Below are 25,846 nucleotides of genomic sequence, written 5' to 3' on the forward strand. Positions count from 1 at the left end.
CTTGTAATGTTCTGAATGTTGTAGGAGTTCTTGAAGCTCAAGAGGTGGTGATTTCAACGAAGGTAGCTTCACCCTACCCTCTCGACAACATATTGAGAATTTAGGATTCTTTGTGTTTTTGGATTTATGATTCCTCTTTTCGTACCATAATATTGCATTACAATATTCACACACACAGCTTGGTGGGCCAAAATTCCATAGCTCTGTAAATTTTCCTAGATGATAGTGAAAAATGAAGCATAATTAGATGAAATTATGTAATGGAAATATAGAAAATACAAAAGCATATATAAAAGATTAATATTATTTTCAATTCATTGACAACCCAGTTTAGCAATAGTTTTATTTGAAACATAGGTGCTGAAACCGACCAAAGGGAAAAATAGTCCCAAGTAATGTTGTAAAAAATGGATTTTAAAGCAAATTTTGAAGAGAAATAGAAATAAGGTAGGTTGAAAATATATGAAGGACTTTATCAAAGTAACTTTTAGAAAATGGATACACAATTAATAAAGTATTTAATATACATGGAGACACAATTTTGAACCTATTGTTGGTATATTGTCATTGATGTTATCTTGAAATAGTATTTTAATTATTTAAAAGTATTTAATTGTTGTTTTTAATATTTAAAATTACAAATAACAGTACTTTAATGTGATTTTGCATGCATGAAAATGAGAAAAATGGAAAATAACGATGAATATAAAATTCCAAAATAATAGTTTTTGCACTTACTTTGTGTGCTGTTTGACCTTTTACTCAGGTCTATGTCAATGGGTTTTCCATTTTGCATTCCCAAACCTGAAATATAAAATATGATATATTCAACTTATTAATATACAATACTAATCCTAACACTTCAAGAGAATTAAGGAAACATGAGGATTGACAGCTATAAAAACTTTTGTCTAACTGCAGATGGAAGTTAAGTAGACTTAATCTATAATTGGTAGCTCAGAAAAATTTCCACAAATCAAATGAACAGGTTATACTTCAAAGCTTCTGAAGGTGGTTTTCCATGTTACAATACCTTTATGGATCTAATATTCATAAAGTAAAGCAAGGTTTGATTTTGAATTTTCTAAATATCCAAAATTTCAAATTCTTCATCACTTATGGTTAACAGTGTTAAGGACAATGCAAGGAGACCAAAAAAATTGCCGGCTGTAGAAGCTGTTTAAAAATTACACTTTTTTATGATTGGGATAACTCCATCACTATTTAATATTAAATGAGTTTCGAGGCTAAAAAAAAATATACATATATAAATGTGTTTAAGTTGTTTATCATTTAAATAAAAATAGCAAGCAACAACAGTCAACATTGTCAAGGAAAATCATGGCATGAATAATAGACCACAACATAAGCTGGTTCTATAAAAGCATACGTAAAAGATTAATATTATTTTCAATTCATTGACAACCCAATTTAGCAATAGCTTTATTTGAAACATAGGTGCTGAAGCCAACTAAAGAGAAAAATAGTCCCAAGCAATGTTGTAAAAAATGGATTTTAAAGTAGATTTTGAAGAGAAATAGAAATAAGGTAGGTTGAAAATATATGAAGGACTTTTATCAAAGTAACTTTTAGAAAATGTAGACACAATTAATAAAGTATTTAATATACATGGAGACACAATTTTGAACCTATTGTTGGTATATTGTCATTGATGCTATCTTGAAATAGTATTTTAATTATTTAAAAGTATTTAATTGTTGTTTGTAATATTTAAAATTACAAATAACAGTAATTTAATGTGATTTTGCATGCATGAAAATGAGAAAAATGGAAAATAACGATGAATATACAATTCCAAAATAGTAGTTTTTGCACTTACTTTGTGTGTTGTTTGACCTTTTACCCAGGTCTATGTTAATGGGTTTTCTATTTCGCATTCCCAAACCTGAAATATAAAAGATGATATATTCAACTTATTAATATACAATACTAATCCTAACACTTCAAGAGAATTAAGGAAACATGAGGATTGACAACTATAAAAACTTCTATCTAACTGCAGATGGAAGTTAAGTAGACTCAGTCTATAATTGGTGGCTCAGACAAATTCCACAAATCAAATGAACAGGTTATACTTCAAAGCTTTTGAAGGTGGTTTTCCATGTTGCAATACCTTTATGGGTCTAATATTCATAGAGTAAAGCAAGGTTTGATTTTGAATTTTTTGAATATCCAAAATTTCAAATTCTTCATCACTTATAATTAACAGTGTTAAGGACAATGCAAGGCATGATCAATAGACCAAACAAATTGCCAGCTGTAGAAGCTGGTTAAAAATTGCACATCTCTATGATTGGGATAACTCCATCACTATTTAATATTAAACGAGGCTAAAAAAATATATATACATATATAAATGTGTTTCAGTTGTTTATCATTTAAATAAAAATAGCAAGCAACAACAATCAACATTGTCAAGGGAAATCATGGCATGAATAATAGACTACAACATGAGCTGGTTCTATAAAAGGTAACAGGCCTTTGCGGTGAAATCTATAACCTTTATGGGCCTAATATTCATAGTTAGTAATATGCAGAGCAACAACAACCAATTCCCAGAGTTAGTACTACACAGTCATATATAACTACACATCATAACTGCCCCCCAAAAAAAGAATAATAATAATAAACCAAGTTAAGTGTGATGCTTCTATCACGTATGGTTGTTGTAGGTGAGGTAAAGTAGTGTATTCAAATGCGAATTTCAGCAGTCATAGCACAACTATTAATAAATATTCCTATTTAATTATCTAATTATCATTGATTATAAATATAAACTTTAAGACATGAAACTATTCAAAGTAAGTAAAGATATGGATGAGACAAAGTAAACCAACGTTTGATTTTGAATTTTCTCAATATCCAAAACTTCAAATTCTCCATCATTTACTATTAACAGTATTATGGACAATGAAATATAAAAGATGATATATTCAACTTACTAATATACAATACTAATCCTTACACTAAAACAAAGTTAAGAAAACATGAGGATTGACAGTATAAAAAATAAGCAAGTGTGAAGCTTCTATTATGTATGGCTGCTGTAGGTGAGGTTAAGTAGTGTATTCAAATGCGAATTTCAGCAGTTTTAGTACAACTATTAATCAATCTTCCTATTTAATTATCATTGATTTTAAATTTTAAGACATGAAACTATTCAAAGTAAGTAAAAATACGGATGAGACAGAGTAAAGCAAAGTTTGATTTTGAATTTTCTCAATATCCAAAACTTCAAATTCCCCATCACTTACTATTAACAGTATTACGGACAATCCAATACATGAATAATAGACCAAAATATTTGATGGCTGTAAAAGTTGTTTAAATTACATTTTAATATGGCTGGGATAACTCCATCACCATTTAATCTAAAACGTGTTTCAAATCAAAATGTATATATATATATATATATATACACATATATAAAATGTGTTTTAGTCCTTTATCATCTATATCTATATAATACTAAAAGCTGAGACGTAGCATTTAATGTTGCTACCCTCTCATTGAGCCACATCAGCAGCCATGTCATTACCAACATTTTTCCTAAATTTCTCTTATAATTTAAAATGCATTTCCTAAATTTTAAAATACTAATAAAAGAAAAATGATCTCCAACTTTATCTCCACCATAAAGCCCAATCTTTATAGCTTTAGTTATAGACTTGTATCTCACATTAATGATGACTAGCATGAAGCCCAAACCTATATGTTGTCCACCATAAAGCCCAAACCCAGCCGAATGGTGTTTAGTTTTTAACGGCAAAAAACCCTTTCTGTCTCCCCATCTTTTGCTCTACCCCTGTTTCACGGTTTCAAGCTTGCTAACGGCAGTCTCTCTCTCTTCCAAAGACAGTTTCAAATCTTCACAGTTCAGACTTCAGATTCATAATGCCAGGGCTCTCATGGCTCTTCCTTCCTCCAGATGTTCAAGTCCTTTCAGTTGCTGCCGTTTCAAAAAAACCAAAGGTAGGGTATTTAACGCAAGGTGAAATTTTTACGGTCTCCATGTATCTTTTAGTTTTGTTTTTTATTTTTCAATTCTACTTATCTTTCAACCTTGCAGTGCCATGACTACACAATTGAAGAGCTCATCACCAAGAGCTTCAATAACGTCATCTAGCAATCAGATTGGCTAGATGAATATGGAGAAAGGTACATCATGGCAACAATACCTAATCTTTCTCCCTCTCTGTTTGGTATTGGAACATCCACGTTTCATTTTTTAATCCTTTTGGGTTTTCAATTCTGGCATATTTTTATTTTATTTAGTTTCTCAATTTTTGGAATTCTTTTTTTTTTCTTTAGTTTCTTAATGCCGCATAAGTGTTTGAAGAAATGCTTAAACTGAACTTTGGATTGGATGTGTGGAACCCAATTGCTTATGCACGTGCAATGCTGTTTACATATTTCTTTTAAATTTTGTTGTCGATTGTGATATCAATATTAGTTCTTTGGAAATTTGGTTTTCTTTTTAATGTTGTGGTTTTATTCAAGTATATGTATGTGAGATTGACCTATGTAAGCTCTACATATATATTCATATTGGTATATTCAATTTGTGTTTGCCAATTGGGTTTGTGTGTGGCCTTGGGTCCTTGCTATCTAATTGGTACTTTCTCTCCCTCAAAAGGTTGAAAACTTTGTTATATTGAGTTATTTGGGTTTCGTTTGAATGGTTTTCACTGTTTTTTACAGGTAAACTTTGGCTTTGGGATTTTTTTTTTTTTAATTTTCTGTTAATAAAGCATATTTACACTCAAAAGTTGTTGGGTTAGTAAGTGAAGGGTTCCAATGTTCATTAGCTTCTTATTTCTGGTTTTTAGGGTGCATATACTTTATAGGAATTTGTAAATGTTTTGGCGTTTTGGCTGCTTTTTGTTCAGGTGAATTTCATGTAAGACGTGGTTGAGATTTGTAATAGAAATTGCATGTGAAGTTGATTACAAAGTACTTGCATGCCTTAAAATCAAATCTACCATCTGGTATGGTTGTGCATATTCTACCTCCAATTCTTAGAGTACAGGTAATGTCCTCTTCAGACTTATCAATCTTTGAAGCCTTTTTAGTTACATGATAAATCATTTCATCTTGGGTCTTTCACATCTTAATTCCCCAAAACCATTATTTTCCATAAATTCAACCATTAGTGCAAATTGTTCAATGTTGATTGGCTTTTGAAAGTTTAGGCCTAACAAGTTTTCATGGGGAATTCAATTGCCGACTTTGGTAAGTTGGGTCCATCAAATTAACAAATCATTTTTTTTTTTCATGAGTCCTTCATTTGCTACTTAATATAACATTGCAAGTGAGATTTTAGATGGTGGTTTGTTCTAAACCTCATGGATGCTATTTCAATGCAAAGGACCTGGTCACTTTCTGAACATGTCAGCCAAGCAAATTATAAGTTTGAATTTCTCGGTTGCAGTTAATCAAATTTTTTTTTCTGGGGTGGGGTGGGGGGTTATTTTCAATTGCAAAAATTAGGAACTTTTCTATGCAATTTGGATTTTTTATATGAAAATTTCAATCTAGGACCATTAGCTATTTAGGTTTTGCAATGTTAGCCCATAACTGCAGCTCCTAAAACATGGCAATGGTAGCCACCTATTTCTCCTCATCTCAAAATGATTATGGCACTTACCTTTTTCAAAAAGCCACCAATTATGCAGGTTTGGGCATTATTGTTAAAGATAGTTATGGTTCTCTTATTATAGTCCATACTGAATTAATTCCTTGCCAAAGGTTGTGGATGGCTGCCACAGCTATGTTGAGAGCATCACACACGTTAATTTAATATTTTCATTTCAATACAGCAAATTGATTTACAAAGCAAGTAGTGTTATGGTCAAGAATGAAAGTTTTTAATTTGAGTACTTTCTCTTTGCTTTTAGATCCTTTGGACATATTTTGATATGATTAGGCAAGGTCACTGTGCAAAATCCATTGTACCATTTAGAGTACTTAATATTTTGCATTTCTTACTTTATGCAAATTGAGTGCATTTGATTTTATTTGTAGGAACTGAGGGCAACAATACCAAATCACAAGAAAAGGTGGTGGCATTGATGAATAACTACCAAATTTGAAAGCCATTGAAGGTACTCCCTTTCTCTATCTCTCTTGCCTTTATTTTTTTTTTTTTTCCTTGAACTATATATGGAGGTTGCATTGGACTTGGCCAATACACCACTCAAAAATTATGACAAACTATCTGAAAAATTGGGGGGGCGGGGGGGAACCTCTTCCTTTTTTTATGGACCATACAATAAGGGTAAGTTTGTATCTTTAAGATTTTTCCTTAACATTCCATTTTTTAGGTTTTAAGTAGTTATTGAAGAGAGACACAACTTGATTATTTACTATTTAATGGTCCTTTCTTTTTCTTTTTTTTATTTGGTTCTGTTGTGTAGATTGCAAATTGTCAAAGTTGAACTTTAATCTGAAGGAAAATTACTCGCTAGGGTGCTTCAACGTTATTTTGGAGCATGTGTTGCTTTTTTCATTATAGTGAGGAAGGTCAATTTACTTTCTATAATATTGTGCCTTTTGTTTTCCGTATCTCAATGCATTATTTCTAATACCTTTCAAAAATTAGGATCTCTATGGACTAATCTCAGAACCTCCAGCTTTATTAGGTAAATCAATTAATTTATGAGAGGTTTATGTGTAGATTACTGTGTAGAAGTCAGATTAAATCTCTTGAGAGGTTTATGCTTTAAGGGAACAGAACGGTCGACTCTTGAGATTAAACCTCTCCTCCTCCACTCTTTGTTTGCTTGGTGTTCTGCTTTCTCTTCTTTTTCTTGCTCTAATCTTTTTGTTATGCTTGATTATTGTAATTTTTGATCTTGATGTAAATCTTTCCATGTACACTCCTGTTGTACCTGGGGCTTTTGTTTTATGAAATATTGTTATTTATAAATAAAAAATAAAAAAATACTGTGTAGAAGTTAGATGGATATAGGGAGAACAGAGAGATTGCAGAGAAATGGGTTCAACTATTTAGTACTCCCTATTTCTTAGTCACAACTATGAATGCAATGGACATATTCAGTTGATAAAAATTAACTTTACAAATTAGTTGGTTAGAAATATGAGGTATCATAATTGCAAATTGTTTATAAAATCCTTGACATGAATAAAGGAATTTTCTTAGAGTGATTTGTAAGTAGATTTTAATACGGTAGAAATATAAATATAAATTTCCATTTTATATGTTGGGTATGATTTGGTGCACATCAATCAATCATTTACATTCATGCTTTGTTCATAATTTCTTTATATAATGTTATCAAATTAATCCATGATGTGGAAGGAGTTGAACTATGTGGTACCCTTAAAAATTTTGTTGACTTAATAGCATGTTAGTAGTACAATTTAGTTCTTTCTCTTCTTCTTTAAACAATTTTTATAAGTAATGGAAGAATTATTCACTAATGGGACAGGTTCTTTGGATGACTTGGAGATGGGAAATAACACAAAATTAAGTGCAGAGAATACTCAACTAAGCTAGAAGTTTTTTAAGTAGTTTATTAGTTTCTCATTTGCTTTAATGTTTATCTTGGCTGTTAATGTATGTTTAGACTACAATAATGAAAATTGGTTTATAAGAGATGAGGGCATTTACCAAGTTATTGTTTTCATTTGTCAAGGATACCACCTTCTTTGAGATCCATGGTGTGGTTGATCTAAAGAGAACATTCTAGCAAGTAGATAATTGTAATATTTATTCATGCATAATTTGCAAAAAGAAGCAACTACAAGTTTACAGCATAAAGGCAAGTTAAATGATTTGTAATATAAATGTTTGTAATATAAATGCACAGACCCATAAGATAGTTGGAGAGGACTGGATAATCTACCAATGGTTTCTTTGCTATATTACATGGAGAATCATGCTAAGATTAAGTACTGGTAATGATCTTTTTGTGCAAGGATAATTTGTAATTAAAAATATATATGTGCAACATAGCAGTATGACATAAATGTTTTGGTTTACAGACTCATCAAGGTTAAATGTCGAGGTGCTTCAATTCTGGGGGCAGTAGCTCGAGATGAAATGTAGTCTTATGTTAAAGCTTGGACAAAGAAATTTAATTTGAATGATCCTTTAATGGCAGAAGCAGTGTTCATTAAAGGATCACTGTAATCAAAGGGTTGGAGCATATGGTTTATTGTGTAGGGTCTGTGGCATTATTATGAATCAAATGGATGAATATTTTTAATAGAGGAGTTTAAACAGATACTTTGATAGGTACAATCTCTCTCTCTCCAACATGAGTTGTAATGAAGCTGAAAAGGATAGAAGTTGTTAACATGCATATTCTTTTGAAAAGCTTTGAGAATACAATGTATTTAAATAGATATTTTAAAGTATCTTACCCGTGCATCGCACGGGTTAGCGACTAGTTTAAATAAAAATAGCAAGCAATAACAATGAACATTATCAAGGGAAATCGATCCATGGCATGAATAATAGATCACAACATGAGCTGGTTTTATAAAAGGCAGCAGTCCTTTATGGTGAAACCTATAACATGGTAGCTTTCATTTTAATAGATCCTTGCTAGATCACAAAATAATTTAGGCCATTTACACTACCCAGAAGACAATTAATCATGAAATAAAAAGCCTAAGCGAAGATTCAATAGACTTTTAGGCAAGTGACAACCAAAGAAATACTCCAACCAAGCTAATTACTATATCAGTACAATTATTCCAAATTATGAAATTAGTACCTGTAAGCTCAGTTGTAGGAAGATGCTTATCCAAGGCACTAGCATTTGTAGGCAGATGTATCCCAAATTCTTGCACAGTAGTTGTAGTAGCAACATCACCATTAAGCCCAACAACCGAGTGAGAAAAAACATTTATAATTGAAGGGGTTGATCGCTGCAAACATTGAGCATTTGAACTACTTTCCCGAGTACGGTTAAGGTTGAGTACCATTCGCCTATTAAGTCTTGCTTGCTTACAACTATTTGTATCATGGATCATTGCTATGTCTTTATGCTTTTTACTCCTATGGCTTCCACCTCCAAATTTCTTTGATGACACTATGTTTGTGGAATGCATCTTGGCCATCCTTTTCTTGTACATGATCATACGCCTTCTTTGGCACGCAAGTCTTACAGCCTCCATTTCCCCCAATAAATTCCACTACTCAAAACTGTTAAGGGACCTCGTGGTTTTTGAAAAGGAATTTGAAATTAATTGTAAATACTTCCTTTGTTCTATTTTATTTGTGTTTTTCTTTTTTTTTTTTTTGGTTCAACAAACAAATCAATATTGTTTCTGTGGGTTAACAACTATTGAATTATAAATAGTTTTCAAAGATGCCTAAACTAAATAAACAACAAATCAATAAACAAAGTATTGAAGAGAAACATGGTTTTTGAAATTAACAACGAATGTGAAATGAGATGTAAGATTATAGTGGCATAACAACGAACATAGTATTTTGGGATTCAAAAATAAATTAATAAACGAACTATTTAAGAGGAACATAAAATTAAGAAAGTAAACATACCTCTCTGAAATGAATTGTGATAAATTATAGGGGCATAAGTTTTGAGGCATAAGGAGACGGAGATATATAAAAGAACAGATTTTATAACATGCAAAACAAACATTAAATGAAACTAACTCTTCAATTTCATAAATCAGGTGGCATTTACCTGGTGTTAACTGCATTGTATAATTGGTTGGAAGTGGCTGCATTGAAGCCCAAAATACTAAACGCTGAAATCTTTTAAGCTTCTGCATTTATGTCTTCAAATAATCTCCGAGTCGGAGTGAAAACCGTTGTTTTTTTTAGAAGTTGAAGAGTGTTTGTACAGATAATCATTGAGTTGGAATGGAAACCATTGTTTTCTTGGAAGTTGAAGAGTTTTTGTATAGAGAAACAGAGGTTTGCTGTGACTGAAATTCTTGGATGGGTTTCATCTACAGGTGGGAAGGAAGAAGAGGATTTGTGTCTAAATATTTAGGCATTCATCTACTGAACTGTGGGGTGGGTCAGCCTTGGCGTGGGTTAGCCTTTGAGCTACACGTTGGTGGGGTGTTCAGAGTTGGCGTGGGTTAGCCTTTGAGGTACACGTTGGTGGGAATTCAGATTGTAGCCTTTGAGCTACACGTTGGTGGGGTGTTCAGTGTGGGTTATCCTTTGAGCTACACGTTGGTGGGGGTTCAAAGTTGGGGTGGGTGAAAGGTTGTAGCCTTTCAGCTACATGTTTGTGGGAAATTCATATTTGGGTCAATATTTATGGGCTTGCCTTTTCATCTACTTTGAAAACATGCTATAGCCTTTCAGCTACATGTTTGTGGGAAAATCATATTTGGGTCAATATTTATGGGCTTGGCTTTTCATCTACTTTGACAACGTGCTGTAGCCTTTCAGTTACATGTTTGTGACAACGTGTTGTAGCCTTTCAGCTACGTGTTTGTGGGAAAATCATATTTGGGTCAACATTTATGGGCTTGGCTTTTCATCTACTTTGACATCATAGTTATTTTTTTTTTTAGAAGATTACAATTGTTTGGTCATTGTCAACCTTAGGCCATTTATGTGACAGTAAAAATAAGTTACTATAAATTATTGGGTTACAATTAAAAATTTAACATAAAAATGGTTAAAATGACTAAATGGAAGCTTAGAGTGCCACATGGCAGGACCTCATGCATTTCCGCATGAGGTCTCTGCTTTTATATATATACTAGTCGCTAACCCGTGCAATGCACGGAAAAATTCCAAAAATGAAATATTTATGAAACATTCTAAATAGTTTTTTTTAATAAAAAAAAAATAAAAAACGATGGAACTCCAGAGCTTGCTCTTACTTATTACATAGTCCTATAGGATATATGTCCTGCCTATTTCACAAAAAGCTTGAATTTGTTCTAACACATCCGAAATCTCATTCAAGCATAGTTCATGCAACCCAATTGATGCTAGCAATTGTGAATTGGCAAGCTCCACAATCAAATCTCTGATCCATAGTTCGTGACAGGAGTGTAACACTCTATAGAGCATGGTAGCCATCCACAATGGGTTTCCTTGTCAAGGAATTAATTTAGTATAGACTATAATAGGAGAATCATGACTATCTCTAAAAATAATGCCAAAACTTGCGTAATAGGTGGCTTTGAAAAAAGGCTAGTTCTATGTCCAGTTTTGAGATGAGGAGAAATAGGATTTGCAGTTGTTGGGCTCATGTAATATTTAAGTTTATGTTTTTTAGCACTGTAAAATTTAAAGATATTTTAGGCTAGTAAACAGTTAAAGTTATTTTGGTAATAAGTGGGGTAAGATATTTTCACAACACTTTTACAATAAATCTTAAGTGGTAGGTTGTTATGAGTGGGTAAAAACATAATTTAAGTTGTGGATTCAAATTAGAACCAATAAAAACTTATTACATATGTTTTGTCATAAAAATGTTGAGAAAATATTATGGACGTAGTTTTTATAAAAAATAATAAAAAATATAAGAAAAAAGGAGTGTTTTGTTTGCAAACAAATATGAACCACATCAAGTAAAATGCCATTGTCCATCAGAACTAATAAAACGGTAAAATGAACAAATAAAATAGTAAATGTATTTTAGTGGGTTATTGATTTGTGGGAAGGAGTAGCCTAGTTGTGACACGAGACCGAGGCCAAAATTTTGTCGGCTTCTTTTTCCTCTGTTTGCTTTTCTTATATTTATAGACATGGTAACTTAGTTGCTCATAACCTTACTAAACATGTTAGTCATGTCTTATGGTGTGGATGGAGGATGTTCCAACACACATAAGCTCTATTCTCTTAGCCAATTTTGGCTAGTTTTGGTCAGCCTTTTTAATACAACATGCTGATTTGATTCTAAAAAAAAAAAAAAAAAAAAAAAAAAAAAAAAAAGATCTCCAATGTAATTTTTTTTTTTTAATGAGGAAGAAGCAAAACTAAAGTTTTTTTAGATGGTTGTTCAAACAACTTTGTATTCATCCTCCTTTTTTCTTTTTTATTTTTATTTTTATTTTTTAATTGTCAATTAATTTAACTTTCTATGTGGTTCATATATAATCTTGTAAAAATGTTTGCAAAATTTACTGGAGCTTTGTCCACCACAATCCATAGCTACGAATTTCTTCTTTTTCTTCTACTCTTTTTTCTTTCTTAAAAGCTAGCTTCATTTAATTTCGGCCAAAACTCACCAAAATAGGCCGGAATGGCCACAATTACTAACATATCAAACAAAAAAAAAAAAAAACAAAAAACTACTAGATTTCTTCTTCTTTTAATTTTCCAAATTAGTTTTAGGCATAAAACTAAATCAAGGTTTGAGCAACATAGTTGGTCTATATCAAAGCCATTGCTGATAAGCTCACAAAGAAAGCTTATTAGACTCAACAACTGATTGATCTCAGCCTTTAAAAAAAATTAAAAAATAAAAAAAGATTCCTAACTTTGTTTTTGAAGAAGAAGAAGAAGAAGAGTCTTTGAGATTTAAAAGAAGCAGAAGATGAGGTATAGATTGCATTTTCAATGAAGGAGTTAGACCCATATTGGATTTTTACTTATCTTTCTCTGCATCTTTTGGTTGGGTCTTGAGAGAATGATGAATTCAGTGTGGGTTTTGGGCCTTTTGGCTGAGCTGAGGGAGGGGAGGTGATCGACTTTGTAGGTTGGGGATGGAGAGAAGTAATGGAAAAAAAAAAATCGGGGCAACAGGGAGCTAAAAATAAACGTTAAAAATAATAATTAAATAAATAACTAAGGTGTAAATTTGTTAGACTTGAAAAATTGATGTGACAAAGTCTCATGAAGTTAACAAAAAGTCCACGACTTTGGTTATATAGTATGTTATGATCATAGTGTCCCACATGGATTAAGTATAAGTTTAACCATGTGTTTATAAGCTCTTGGGCACACTCTCCTTGCAAGTTGGTTTTCAAGGGTGAGTTCTACCCATGGGTTCCTAACATAGTATTTATAACTTTGTTTCTATTTATTTTTGTTTCGAATTGGTTGGGTGCTCTTTTACCTTGGAAAATCATACAGTTACCTCATGGGGAATTAGTCGCGCCTACAAACGATATAAATACTACTGTTGCTTTAGCTTTACTCACGTCAATAGCACATTTTTGTTTAAAGTTGTAGTAGATTTTTGTTTTCTTTACGTATATAAATCTAATACCTATGATATTAGACTTTTTAAGTTTTTGTGCTATTAACTACAATGTATGTGCCAAATGTTAAGGAGCTCATATATGGAATGAAATAAATGCATTTATTAATATTGTATTTATCCTTATTTGTGAGTATTAAATATTTATCCTTATGAGTTCCTTTTGAATGGTTCAACAATCTTCTCTTGCTTAAGGCCAAGTTTTGGGTCTGTTTTGTCTTTTCTTAGATGGCTGTTCATTCACCTCCTTAAAGAAAAGTACCAATTTCATACAATATTGGAAATTTCATTTACCTCCTTTGTATAGTACTTTAATTATTGAAAGAAATACATAATTTTTCGTTGGGACAAGTTAAAAATTAATTCTGAAAAATTTCAGACTTTATCTCTTATAATTGGTGAATATATGCATTACCCACAATGTAACAAGTATTCCAATAACAAAGTGTGAAATAATTAAAAAAAAACAAACAAACAAAACAAACAAACACACACACACACTCAAACTGACAACTTGTCAAACCCTAAAAACATTCATGACCTGTTTATCGTCAACAACTAAACAACTTAAACTCTCAATAATCCTTCCCAACCACAACCTACCAAATTTGGAAGAAAAAAAAAAACATTTTCCCATATACTTTATCATGAGAAAAAAAGAAAAGAAAAGTTGTGATCTCTCTCCATAATTTGCTTTCCGATTTGTTATACCAATGACATATATTCAAGCAAAGGCAATGTCTTGAGGGGCCAAATAAGATTTGTGATACCAAGTGGGTAGAGATGGTGTATGACATTATCATTTATAGACATAGTTTTGAAACTTGGATCGTTCAAAGAATCGTAAAAGGGAGGTGTTTAAGGTTTTAAAGGTCGGACTAAGGTTGAACTGAGGTCATACCATGATGACATTATAATTAATTTAATAATTATTTTTAAAAAATTAAATTAGTAAAAATATAAAAATTGGCTGAAATATAAATATTTATATTTCAAATGTATTTTTCATATCATAACATTCGTAAGACAAATAAGTCATATTAAATCATAATCAAACATAAATAAATATTGAGTTTTTCAATCAATGGATATATATATTAAATTAATATCCTTAAACTTTTTGTTAAAAGATCAATATTCTACGCAAGTCTTCATTTAAATTATCTTAAATCACATTTAGCCCATTTGATAACCCAATACTTTTTTTTATCACGCCAATCCCATTTAGTATATATGAAATTAATATATATATATATATATATATATACAAAAACTGGAACAGGGGCCGACATTGGTTTGTCCACCCATTAATTGATTAAGTACAATACAAGCACAGGCCTTAGCCAATTTAAGAAAGCAATAACTTGTTAAAGACTTGCAAGCATTTGGTAGTTGGTACAAGTGGATGACAGCTAAGCTTGCCTAAGCATTGGGTTGTCTGTCCATTTGCAACAACTTGACCTTCACTGTGACAGTCAAGCAATGAAGACCTGCAAAAATGGCAAAAACGCAGCGAGAGCGAGAGAGACAGAGACAAAGAAGAAGAATAAGAAGAAATAGAGATGCAATCTCATGGTTTGACAGCACCTCATGGTGGTTGAAGCTTCAACAATGGCTGTAAGTACCCAAAAAAAATCTCTGATCTGAACTTGTGATTGGTCCGTTTTATTGATTTTCTTGCATAGGGCAGTTTTACGGGTTGAAAGAATCGTTTTGGTGAATGGTTCATGGTTAACCCGGTCGCACCGTACGGTCCGATCCAGGTTTCAAAACCATGTTTACAGATTGTTCAAGCACTTCTTTAACGTTGACAACGTTTTGGTTTGGAGGTTCAAGGGCTTTGATTCTAAAAGCTTTTGTTTTTGTTTTTGTTTTTTTTTTTTGGGGGGTTTGTTTGTTTGCGGAGAACCCCACGATAAATATTCATGGCTTCAAATCTGATAATTTCATGGGGGGCCTCCTTGGTGGGAAGGATTGGATTCTGCAATGGCATAGATTAGGCTAATAGGCTCTTTATCTATGGAGGAAGAGAGATTGCAGATATATATATAGAAAAAATAACGTAGTGGCTGTTCTATTTCCAATAGGCACAATTGAACATTTTGAAAAACCTCTTGATCGAGAATAGGAAGAATCACCACTAATCAAGATAGATTTGAAGAAGGTCCGAATTAATGCTCAATTAATTGAAGAATAGCAAAATATTAATTACAAAAGGAAGGGATAATGTGTTTCTAATATGGACTCTTTTTTATTTATTTATGTATGGTGGCAATTGAACAGGTATGAAGGAGTGATTCAGTTAAATGAGGAGAGGAAGAGACCAAGGAGGGAAGAGAGAGAGTTTGGCATTGGGAAGTTGAAGTTGTGAAGTTTTGAAAGCATGAAAGCTGAAGTTGTGGAGTTTTGTAAGCCTGAAAGATAGGAAGACAGAGAGCGGTTAGCATTAAAGACTATTTAGCTTGGTTGGGGCTTTACGGTGGTCAGCGTTAACTGTAATATATAAAGATTGGGCTTTAAAGTGGAGATTAGGTTGAGAATAATTTTTTTTTAATAGTATATTAAATTATGAAAAAAATTTAGAGAAAAGAAAGGTAATTACGTGACTGCTAATGTGGCTCAACGTGAGCATAGCAACATTAATTGCTACGCTTCAGCTTTTAGTATTATATAGATATAGATTGATGAGAGGAGAAAAAAATAGTCATCTTTAGAATAAAGACATTTTTAAGAAACTAAAATTATGAAACAGAAATAGAGTATTTTCTAATATATTAGTGTAGATGAATATACCTTCAATCATAATCACAAGCCATTTTGGTTTTCTAGTTGTAAACACTTTACACCCATTCCCAATCCAAAAAGTAATCCACATCCATACCCCAACAATACAACTTTCCAATGAAACCCAAACTTCAAATTATCAACTAGGATGGTTGATAGTTTTAGTGATTGTTGTCCTTTGTCATCGCCAAAAGTTTTTGCCAATGGAAATCCACATAAGTCCAAGTTTCCATTGTACAAATCAAATGAAAATGTATTGAATTAGTTACCTCGAAGTATTGGTCCAAATAGACAATTTTCTGATAAGTTTAAAACTTCTAGCGATGTAAGATCTACCAACTGTCCTAGAATTTCTCCTGTAAGCTTGTTTGAGGAAATATCCAACCACTCCAGATTCGTCAAATTTCCCAATGATGAAGCCATGTTACCTGTAAGTTTATTGTGTGACATGTTGAGCCCTTTAAGTGACTTTAGTTTTCCAATGGACTTTGGAATCTTTCCTTCGAAACAATTGTTTGAGAAATCAATGGTTGTAAAGAGATTTTGGATTTTCACCAATTCAATGGACAACTTTTTCATGATCACCATCACAGAATCATGATAATAGTTATCACCTATATATTTCAATTTACCTTTGTCTGCATTTGCATTCATCATTGCATTTAAATAATTAAAATATTTTTTGGGCAAAAGACCATGAAACTCATTGTGAGTAGGGTCTATGATTTGTAAATTAGTGAAGGAAATTTTGGTATTTGGATTTTCTATAGCACCATGAAATCAATTTGATCGCAAGACAAGAACTCGTAAGTTTGGAAGATTTCCCAACCAATGAGGAAAGGTGTCGTTGATCTTATTGTTACCTAGATCAAGCACTTCTAGGTGTCTGCAATTTACCAATGATTATGGCAAAGGCCCTTCCAATTGATTGCCATTGAGGTTAAGACTTCTTAAGTTGTTGCCTTTTGCAAATGTTTCTGGGATGGTGCCATGAAATGTATTATTTCACAAATCCAACACAGAGAGATTATCACTCAATTTTCCAAAACATGAAGGAATCATATCAATCAAGTTATTATAAGACAAATCAAGAACATTGAGTGAACTGATATTACAAATCAAAGAAGGGAGCACTCCACTTAAATTTTTTCTTGACATTGAAAAGAAGTAAATGCCAAAATGGAGGTATTGGAATTGGTCCTTGAAGCGAGTTAAAGTGAAAATCAGCAACTTCAAGGTTTTTGAGCTTTGAGAATATTTTTTCCTCTATAGTGCCACTTAAATTGTTGAGGGAGACATTTATATGATAAAGGCTCACAAGTTTAGAGATCGACTTTGGAAGAGGGCCATGTAGGTTGTTATTACTCAAGTCAAGATACCTTGTTAAGATTCTGCTTAAGGTAAATGACAAAAAAGAAGACAAAGATTGGTCACTTCAAGGGGACCAGGCCTCTATAGCAAAAAAGAGAGAGATAGAAAGAATGCTTAGGAATTATTATTGCTTAACTTTCTGACACAAATGCACCCTGCCTTATATCTGTAACTTGCCCAACATCCCTAACAGAATGTTAGTTAGCCAACTCACTAATCAATAACTCCCTCTTAACTAACTCCTTAACTAACTCCCAAACAACACTAACCAACTAATCATCTCAGCTGATATACAACACACACGTGTACCAATTGCTATGCCTTTACAATACACTAACTACTATACAATTCAATACAAACACAAGTGTAGGTGAGCTTCCTAACATTACCCCTCCCATTCAAAGCACCTTGCCCACAAGGTGAGGAAAGGTGAGTTGTAGCTGATGCAGAGACTCCCAAGTAGCATCTGCAGGTGAAGATCCCAACCACTGAACCAAAACCTTAGTAATGACCCGAGATCTCAAAGATTTGGTCCTAGTCTACAATACAGCAACAGGGTCTGAATGTATCTGTCCTGACACATCAACAGGTGGTAAGGTAGGAATAGGTGTGACATGCTGACCCAACTTCATCTTTAAGCAAGATACATGAAACACAGGATGGATGATGGATTTTTGATTCAGGAGGAAGATCCAACTTATATGAAACAGGACCAATCTTCTATAGGACTCGAAAGGGACCAAAATACCTTGGTGAAAGCTTCCACCTAGCCTTGGAAGCCAAAGTCTGCTGTCTGTAGGGCTGCAACCTCAGGAAAACCCAATTTCCAACTTCAAATGACTTGTCCTACTTATGTTTAACTGCCTAAAACTTCATTCTAGCTTGTGCAGCAACCAAATGAACCTTCAAAGTGTCCATAAAAGCTTGTCTCTGACATAACAATGAATCCAAGGCATCCACCCTAGTTGTACCTAGAATATAAGCTTGAAGCTTTGGGGCAGAGAAACCATACAAGGCCTCAAAGGGTGACAACTTCAAACTAGTGTGAAAAGAAGTGTTGAACCAAAATTCAGTCAAGGGAAGCCAGGTTGCCCATTGATGAGGTCTATCATTGGTGAAGGCTCTCAAATATTGTTCTAAGCTCTTGTTAACAATCTTTGTCTGCCCATCTGACTGAGGATGATATGCTGAGGACATAGCCAAAACAGTTCCCTGGAGCCTAAACAATTCAGACTAAAAAAAGGAAGTGAATGTAGCATCCCTGTCTCTAACTATAGATGTAGGCATACCATGGAGCTTGAAAATATGTTGCATATAAAGAGAGGCAATCTTGGCTGCATTATAAGGATGGGAAATTGGAACAAAGTGAGCATATTTATTTAATCTGTCAACAACTACTAGAATCACCTCAAACCCCATGGACTTAGGGAGGCCTTTTACAAAATCCAAACTCACATTTGTCCAAGGAGTGGTGGGAATTGGCAGTGGCTGAAGCAGCCCAGCTGGGGAAGTAGTATTTGATTTAATCATCTGACACACATCACAATCCCTTACAAATTTCTTGAGATCAGACTTCATTCTAGGCCAATAAAACTCTTTTTTAGCTCTTTGATAAGACTTCGAGAACCCTGAGTGACCAACCAAGGGACTGCTGTGGACATGGTGCAAGAATTGAGATTTGAGAGAACAATGTGGACTGATATAGAACCTGCCCTTGTAAAATAACAACCCATTCTGGAAGGTAAATCCCTTAGGTGGATTTCCAACTTGGATAGAAGCAGTAATTTGCTGAATAGAGTCATCTTGTAAGTAACTATCTTTCAATAAGGTCAGCCAAGTAGGGTTAGGGACTGAAAGCAGGAACAAGCAACTAGTCTTGGAATTGGAACCAAAATTTGACAACTTAGAACTAAAATCAGGATTTCTTGATAGAGCATCAGCCACTCTATTATCACTGCCCTTTTTATATTCCACCACAAAGGCATATCCCAACAGTTTAGTTAACCATTTTTGCTGAGGTGAAGTAGCAATCCTTTGTTCCAGCAAAAACTTTAAGCTCTGGTGATCAGTCCTGACCACAAAGGGTCTACCAAGCAAATAGGATCTCCACTTCTTGACTGCAGTAGCCAAAGCCAGTAACTCAATCTCATAAGTGGACAAATGAAGATTCTTCACTTTCAAAGCCCGACTATGAAATGCAATTGGACTCTGATCTTGCATTAACACAGCCCCTAGACCATAACCAGATGCATCACACTCTATAACAAATGGTCTAGAAAAGTCTGGAAGAGCTAGCACAGGAGGCTGAGTCATAGCCTCTTTCAACCTGATGAACGCTACCAAAGCCTTATCATTCCACTCAAATGCATCTTTTTGAAGAAGGTCAGTTAAAGGTTGAGCAATTGAGCCATAACCCTTATTGAACTTCCTATAATATCCAGTCAAACCTAGAAAACCCCTTAAAGCCTTCATAGTTTCTAGTATTGGTCACTAAAGCATAGCATAAATTTTCTTAAGATCAGCCTTAACACCCTCACCAAAGATTATATGGCCCAAATATTCAACTTCAGAGCACCCAAAAACACATTTAGACTGCTTAACATAGAGTTGATGAGAAAACAAGACCCCTAAAACAGTCCTTAAATGAGAAACATGATCATCCATGCAATGGTTGAAAACAAGGATGTCATCAAAGAATACTAGGACAAATTTTCTCAAGTAAGGTTTGAAAATAGAATTCATCAATGCTTGAAATGTGGATGGGCATTAGTCAACCCAAAGGGCATGACTAGGAACTCATAGTGTCCTTCATGAGTTCTAAAGGCAATCTTGGACACATCCTCGCTCTTCATTCTAATTTGATGATAACCTGACCTTAAATCAAGTTTAGAGAAAATGGAGGCACTTGCTAGTTCATACAACAATTCATCTACTACTGGAATTGGAAACTTGTCCTTAATGATTGCCTTATTTAAAGCCCTATAGTCAATGCACATCCTCCAACTACCATCAGCCTTCCTTACAAGCAATACAGGTGAAGAAAATGGACTTTGACTAGGCTGAATATAACCCACTTATAGCAATTCATTCACAATTTTTTCAATTTCAGATTTTTGAAAGTAAGGATACCTGTAAGGTTTTTCACAAACAGGTTAGGAGGCTTCCTTGAGGGTAATGCCATGCTCATGACCCCTGACAAGTGGTAAACTAGTAGGGATAGCAAAAACCTTTGAAAATCCCACCAACAGGTTAGCAAGCACAAAAGGCAATTGAGATTGAGCAGAGGTGGCAACATCTGCAGGAGAGATATGCAGCACTAGTCCCCTTCTTTCTGAACCACTAAGAAACCTATCAGCTTCTGAAATGGTTGATGGGGTAGGCTGTAACCCTTGTAAAAACACTCTTTTACCCAAGTGCATAAACTTCATGGTCAATAACTGGAAGTCCCAGCTAATCTCTCCCAAAGTACTTAACCATTAAGTACCAAGAACCACCTTACAACCTCCCAAATGTAAGACATTAAAGTCTATGACAAACTGATACCCTTGTATAGTGATAGTGACTCCTTGACAACTTCTTAGACTTTTGATGATTGTGCCATCAGCTACTTTAACCTCTAATATCCAAGAGGTATCAAGTTGCAGCTACAGTCTTGGTAGCACAGAAGCATCCAAGAAATTGTGGGTGCTCCCAGAATCAATGAGACACCACTTCTTGTTTCTTGATTCTTCCCCTTACCCTCATGGTATCACCCTACTAATGCATATAGGGTGATTTTAGCAGGATCAATTCCACACTTATCAACACCACTCCTCTAAATTGCACCCTGAGGCTCTAGCAGCTCCTCATCATCAGTAATCTCAACCAATTGCACTCCTAAAGCTCTAGGTTCCACTTCCATGGTTATTTCCTCCAACAAAAATAGTTTAGCTCCCTTGCATTTGTGCCCCATCTGCCACTTCTCATCACAATTGTAACACAACCCCCGCTTCCTCCTTTCCTCCATTTGTGCACCAGTCAACCTTCGTAATGGAACCTTAGTTCTTGGCTCTACTCTAGCTTCCAATTTAGGGGTACACAAAATTGAAGCCTTCCCATTATCAGCTACACCCCTAAATCCTTTCCTACTACTACTTATATATTCTTCTTGAATCTTTGCTAACCCAAAAGCTTCATTAAGGGTTTTAGGAACTAGCATTCTAACTGGTAATCTTATCTCATCCTTTAACCCACTTAAAAAGCAACTCAATTTGTGAGACTCAAATAACCCTATGATTCTATTAGATAGAATTTTGAAATTACCTTTATAGGCCACCACAGAAGTCACCTGCTTGAGCCTTGTCAATGCCTCCATAGGGTCATCATAAGTAGTAGCCCCAAATCGAGTCTACAAAGCTTGAACAAACACTTCCTAGCTTGCAAACCCTCTTGCTTGTTCAGCCTCTTGAAACCAAATCAAAGCTTCACCATCAAGATGATATGAAGCCATTAACACCTTGTGATGCTCAAGAGTGTTGTGATATGAAAAGAATTGATTGGCTTTGTATATCCAGCAAGTAGGGTCCCCTCCTTGAAATCATGGAAACTCAAGCCTCAGATTCTTGATTGGTCCAAGAGGTAATGGTTCATGGCCTTCATTGTTAACAGTTGTATTAACCAAATACCCTTTAGAGTGAGATGATTGTTGACATTACTCCTCAGAATCAGCCCACTTTTGCTTCTTGACTTCTTGTAGAGTTTGTTCATGGCTATCAATAATCTTTGGATAAAGCAGCAATTTTCTCAGAATTTTGGGAATCTGATCTTGTCTCAGTCATGGTGCCCAATCCTGGATCAACTGCTCTGATACCAAATGTTAAGATTCTGCTTAAGGTAAATGACAAAAAAGAAGAAAAAGATAGGTCACTTCAAGGGGACCAAGTTTCCATAACAAAAAAGAGAGAGATAGAGAGATAAAGATAGAAAGAATGCTTAGGAATTATTATTGCTTAACTTCCTGATACAAATGCACCCTGCCTTATATCTGTAACTTGCCCAACATCCCTAACAGAATGTTAGTTAGCCAACTCACTAATCAATAACTCCCTCTTAACCAACCTCTTAACTAACTCCCAATCAACACTAACCAACTAATCATCTCAGCTGATATACAACACACACGTGTACCAATTGCTATGCCTTTACAATCCACTAACTACTATACAATTCAATACAAACACAAGTGTAGGTGAGGTTCCTAACATACCTCATTGAATTATACTCAAATTCATTAATATTCCCCATGAATTTGTTATCATCCAGATATAGATAATGCAAATGTGGTATGGAATACAACCAAATGGTATCATGCCATTTAGTAAGCTACAAGATAAATCAAGAAAGGCTAGTTTGGAAGAAATCAGACTAACTAGTTGACTATTGGAATAATTATTTGAAGATGAAAGTTCAGCAAAATATGTAGTAACATCTGAAAGTTGACCTACGAAATTGTTGAACAAAAGATCTAAGAGAGTGAGCCGTTCAAATTTTAGAAGTGACCATGGTATTTGACCACTAAAGTTATTATGTGAGAGGTCCAAAGAAGTGATTTTTGAGGTTAGAAAAAAATGTTGGGTATGACCCTACGAAATTGCACCCACTGAGGTACAATTTTCTCAAAGACTTTAGATTGCTGATTAGACTGGGTAATTTGATCAAGAATCTTGTCTCAGATAGGCCCAAGATCTTGAGAGGACTAGTCCAGTTATAATTCGAAAGAGAACCAGTGAGATTGTGGTTGTAACTTACATCAAGCAAATGAAGGTTTGGAAGGTGGAATATATTATCTAGCAATCTCCCTTTCAATTGACAATCATAAAGTTGAAGAGATGTCAAAGAAGAAGAGAAATTCATAAAAGAACATGGTGAAACTAAAGACATATCAACTTCAACCAAAAAAAGTTCACTTAGCTTGGTTTGGTTCCGAATTAGCCTTTGCAAACTTGTGTCATCTAGTCTCATGTTGTCATTCCTAGAGAGATCAAGTGAAACTAGTTTGGATAGATAAGAGATATTAGATGGAACTTTACAAGATAAATTGGACTTTGTGAAGTTAAGATGTGTCATGTTTGCAAACCAACCAAACTTAGATGACATTGTGGAGCCATTGAAGTCGTTGAAAGAGAGGTTGAGCTTCTGGAGATGACGAAGAGAGAAAAGGCTGCCATTGGAATCAATAGTGCCATGAAGTTGACTACAACTAAGGTCAATGCCAATCACATTACCTGTCATGTAATCACACGTGACCCCATTCCAGGCACAACAATCTGTACCATTTATCCCCAAATTCATCTTAGGATAAGATTGAATCCCATGAAATTTATCACATAGAAAAGAAAAATAATTGTCATCGATGACTGAAAAGGAGTTCTTGAATTGGATCAAAGCAGAGATCTGGTCTGGATGGCATAGTGGCATTGATAGAGGAGATAAAGATGAGGAGCAATATATTAACTTGAGAAAGCAAGAGCAAGAAGTATGGCCATAATAACACCCTCATAATCTTTTCAATAATAGGTAGTGCAGACCTATTTTTGGTCTTGGAAAGAGATATGTGTTAGGTTCTAAAGTCTTAGGATTTTATGTATTTAGAACTCTAATTTGTATTGTGGACAAACCATGATCAAAACAATGTTTTAGAAGTGTTTTTAGTCTAACTCAAAGTTGTGATTTTATGTAAAGTTGGAATCAAGTTAAAGCAGGAAGCATTGTGCCTTTCGGCCTGGCTCGATCGATTGAAGCTCGGGTAGAATTTTTTTCTGCAGATTCATCCAACCCAGCCCTAAGTGTTTTAAAAAGTTTTTAGGGTTTCTTATTTGTCCTAAGTATAAAAGGCAAATCCTAGCCACGTTTTAGTGCTACTCATAATTGCGGTTTGTGTAAATCTCTTGTGAGATCTAGAGGAGATTTCCTTTACACAAACTTAGGGTTTTCAAGGAAAAGATTTATCTACGCCTTGATGATCAATTCAGTTGCTGCCATTGAAGTTTAAAGAAAACACAAGCGGGTGTGCTTGTATCTGGTGGTGAATCTAAGAAAGAAGGAGTCCGTGGATTCGGAGCTTGCACGTGGTCGTGTTAGTAAGTTCTACTAGTTGGTAGCAATAAGAAGTCGAGCGTGGGGGCTTGTAAGTCTTATTGTATGAACTTCGATTTTTCAAGATAGTGGATTCAAGTTTACCTTGAGGATAGCTAGGTCAAATCCTTCCCAGGTTTTTACCGGTTTGGTTTCCTAGGTGATCATATCTTGTATTATTTATTTTCCGCTGCTTTGCATGATTTGATCTTTATTATTGTGATAACCTAGACTTGTTTAATTGGACTAAGTAACAACTTGGCTAATTACCTAGGTTTAATCAATTGTTTAAGGGGTCTAAAAACTATCAAGTGGTATCAGAGCAGGTAGCTCTTTTGTTGTTGATCCTTTGATCACTGAGCTGATCCTTGACCCCTTTGTTATGGATTTTTGGAAATTCTTTCTGCTTATTCATCAACTTGCTTACTTTGTGTATTTGTCTCTTGTTGAGTTTGTTAAATCTTTCCTTAAACATTTTGGTCTTATCATATGTGGTAATAATTATTTGTGTTATACTGCCTTAACTGCCTTAAAGGCACGTAATTCTTGTCTTTGGTATTTGGATAGTGGTTGTTCCAGGCATATGACAGGAAACAAAGGATTATTCAAGACCCTCTTTGAAGGAAAGATTGAGACAGTCACTTTTGGAGATGGAAGCAAATTTGTCATCAAAGGCATTGGAACTGTGGACATCCCAGGGTTACCGATCTTTGAAGATGTTTGGTATGTTGATGGACTGAAGGCAAATTTACTCAGTATCAGTCAGATTTGTGACAATGGACTAAATGTTCTCTTCACTAAGTATGAATATGAGATACTTGATGGAGGAGGTGACTGTATGTGTGTTGGTGTAAGGACAGCAGACAACTGTTATGGATTGACACCAAGCATAAGCAACAAGTGTTTTAGTGCAAAGATTGATCAAGTTGATTTGTGGCATCAACGGCTGGGGCATGCAAGTCATAAGCAGTTAGAAAAGATTTTCAAATGTGATGCTGTTGTTGGTTTACCTAAGTTTGAGAAGATAGATAAGTGCATATGTGGACCATGTCAGATAGGTAAACAGATAATATCTAAACATCCGTCTATGGCTAGTGTTCAAACTTCAAGACCTCTGGAGTTACTGCACATTGATCTTATGGGTCCTGCTCGAGTTCAGAGTTTAGGAGGAAAGAAATATATTCTAGTGGTTGTGGATGACTTTACTAGATATACTTGGGTTGTGCTTTTGAAAGATAAAGCTGAAGCTCTTGAGAAGATGATACATCTGTGTAAGAAATTGCAGGTTGAAAAAGATACAGTGGTAGCCAGAATCAGAAGTGACCATGGAAGAGAATTTGAGAATACCAAGCTAGCTACCTTCTGCAATGAACAAGGCATAC

General features: G+C 34.3%; 1 long non-coding RNA gene across 1 annotated transcript; it reads left to right on the forward strand.

Moving 5' to 3' along the window:
* The first annotated feature begins 3,907 nt into the window (after positions 1-3,907).
* LOC115979874 lies at positions 3,908-4,954 on the forward strand. Its single transcript, XR_004089214.1, has 3 exons — positions 3,908-3,993; positions 4,091-4,179; positions 4,911-4,954. It is a non-coding gene; the product is annotated as an uncharacterized LOC115979874 (long non-coding RNA).
* Positions 4,955-25,846: the final 20,892 nt, after the last annotated feature.

The sequence above is a fragment of the Quercus lobata genome, chromosome 3 (genome assembly GCF_001633185.2).
Source record: "Quercus lobata isolate SW786 chromosome 3, ValleyOak3.0 Primary Assembly, whole genome shotgun sequence".
NCBI lineage: Eukaryota > Viridiplantae > Streptophyta > Magnoliopsida > Fagales > Fagaceae > Quercus > Quercus lobata.